At 36.5% G+C, this 2689-nt stretch overlaps 1 pseudogene; it reads left to right on the forward strand.

The window, feature by feature from the left end:
* Positions 1-1319: 1319 nt before the first annotated feature.
* Positions 1320-1692, forward strand: LOC112812949 (eukaryotic translation initiation factor 1 pseudogene; annotated as a pseudogene).
* The last annotated feature ends 997 nt before the right edge of the window (positions 1693-2689 follow it).

Genomic DNA, 2689 nt, shown 5'->3' on the forward strand with positions numbered 1-2689 from the left:
CTAGGAATAAAATTAACCAAAGAGGTAAAAGACCTGTCCTCCAAAAACTATAAAACACTAATGAAAGAAATTGAGGATGACACAAATGGAAAGATATTCCATGCTCATGAATTGGAAGAACCAATATTGTTTAAATGTTCATATTACCCAAAGCAATACAGAGATTTAATGCAATCCCTATTAAAATATCACTAGCATTTTTCACAAAACTAGAACAAATACTATTAAAATTTGTATGGAACCACAAAGGACCCCAAATACCCAAAGCATTTCTGAGAAAGGCCCCAGCTCAAAGTATCACAAGTATCACAGTCTCCAATTTCAAGATATAATACAAAGCTGTAGCAATCAAAACAGTATGGTACTGGCACAAAAATCAAACATATAGATGAACAGAATAGAGACACCAGAGATAAACCCACACTTTTAGGTCTAATTAACCTATGAGAAAAGAGGCAAGAGTATATAAAGGGGAACAGACAGTCTTTTCAATAAATGATGGTGGGAGACCTGGACAGCTACATGTAAAAGAATAAAACCAGACTATTTCCTAACACCATACACAAAAATAAACTCAAGTTGTATTAAAGTCCTAAATGTGAGACCTGAAACCATAAAAACCCTAGAAGAGAACGCAAGCAATAATATCTCTGACATCAGCCAAAGAACCATTTTTCCAGATATGTCTCTTACAGCAAGGGAAATATAAGCAAAAATAAACTATCAGGACTATACCAAAATAAAAAATTTTTGCAGAGCAAAGGAAACCATCAACAAAACAAACAGCCTACTGAAAGGGAGAAGATATTTTCAAATGATACATTCAATAAGGGGTTAATATCCAAAACATATAAAGAACTTACATAATTCAACACCAAAAAACATATCCCATTGAAAAATGGGCAGAGGACCTGAATAGACATTTGTCCAAAGAAGACATACAGATGGCTAACAGACAAATGAAAAGTTGCTCAACATCACTAATCAGGGAAATGCGAATCAAAACCACAATGAGATATCACCTCATACCTGTTAGAATGGCTAAAATAAAAAACACAGGAAATAAAAAGTGTTCATGAAGATGTGGAAAAAAAGGGAACTTCTGTGCATTGTTGGTGGGAATGTAAATTGGTACAGCCACTATGGAAAATAGTATGGAGGTTTCTTACAAAACTCAAATTAGAGGCCGAGTCACTGAGCCACTGCCTCCCCCTTGAGCCCCCTTGCATCTGGACGCTCCGTCCCCCCGCCCCCCCCCCGCCTTCTCCCATCACTGCCTTCCTCAGGCTGTTTCCACCAAGGGAAAGGAATTGTATTGTATGTCCAATATCCAGAACCTCCATTCTTTCGATCCCTTTGCTGATGCAAGTAAGGGTGATGAGCTGCTTCTTGCTGGCACTGAGGATTACATCCATATAAGAATTCAACAGAGGAATGGCAGGAAGACCCTTACTACAGTCCAAGGGATCACTGATAATTATGGATAATAAGAAACCAGTGAAGGCATTTAAGAAGAAATTTGCCTGCAATGGTACTGTAATTGAGCATCCAGAATATGGAGAAGTAATTCAGCTACAGGGTGACTAGCGCAAGAACATATCCCAGTTCTTGGTATAGACTGGACTGGCTAAGGATGACCAGCTGATGGTTCATGGGTTTTTAAGTGCTTTTGGCTCACTGAAGCTGAAGTGAGGATTTCCTTGCAATGAGTAGAATTTCCCTTCTGTCCCTTGTCACGAGTTTAAAAACTTCACAGCTTATATAATGTAACCATTTGGGGTCTGCTTTTAACTTGGACTAGTGTAACTCCTTCATGCAATAAACTGAAAAGAGCCAAAAAAAATTCAAAATAGAAATACCATATGATCCAATAATTCCACTATTGGCTATTTACACAAAGAAAATTGAAAACACTAACTGAAAAAGACATATGCACCCCTATGCATATTTCAGCATTATTTACAATAGCCAAGATATGAAAACAGTCTACGTGTCCATGAAGAGATGAAAAGATAAGGAAAATATGATATACATACCTACAACAGAATATTATACAATCATAAAAAGGATGGCTTCATGCTAGTTGCAACAACATTAATGGACCTAGAGGGTATTATGCTAAGTGAAATATCTAAGTCTGAGAAAGACAAATACCGTATGATTCGATTTATGAAGAATAAACAAAACAAAAAGCAGAATCAGACCTATAAATGCAGAGAACAAGCTGATGGTTGCCAGAGGACAAGAGGGTAGATGGTTGGACAAAACGGACGCCGGGAGAAGGTAATACAGGTCTGCAGTTATAGAATGAGTAAGTCATGGGAATAAAAGGCAGGGACAGTCAATGATATTGTAATAGTAACAGAACAGATGGTAACTACATATGTGGTGAACATAGCATAATGAATAAACTTGTAAAATCACTAAGTTGCAAACCTGAAACTAATGTGACATTGTATTTCAACTCTATTCCTATTCAAAATAAAAATTTTAAGTGTAAAAAAACACCAACTGACATCACAGAAATACAAAGGATCACAAGAGAATACTACAAAAAAATTACATACCAACAAACTGGACAACCTAAAAGAAATGAATAAATTCCTAGTAGCATACAGCCTTCCAAAACAGAATCAGGAGGAAATAGAAAATGTGAACAGACCAATTACTAATACGAAATTGAATTGGT

Source organism: Callorhinus ursinus, unplaced genomic scaffold (genome assembly GCF_003265705.2).
Source record: "Callorhinus ursinus isolate GAN/ISIS: 27379988/994484 unplaced genomic scaffold, GSC_fseal_2.0 scaffold16, whole genome shotgun sequence".
NCBI classification, from domain to species: domain Eukaryota; kingdom Metazoa; phylum Chordata; class Mammalia; order Carnivora; family Otariidae; genus Callorhinus; species Callorhinus ursinus.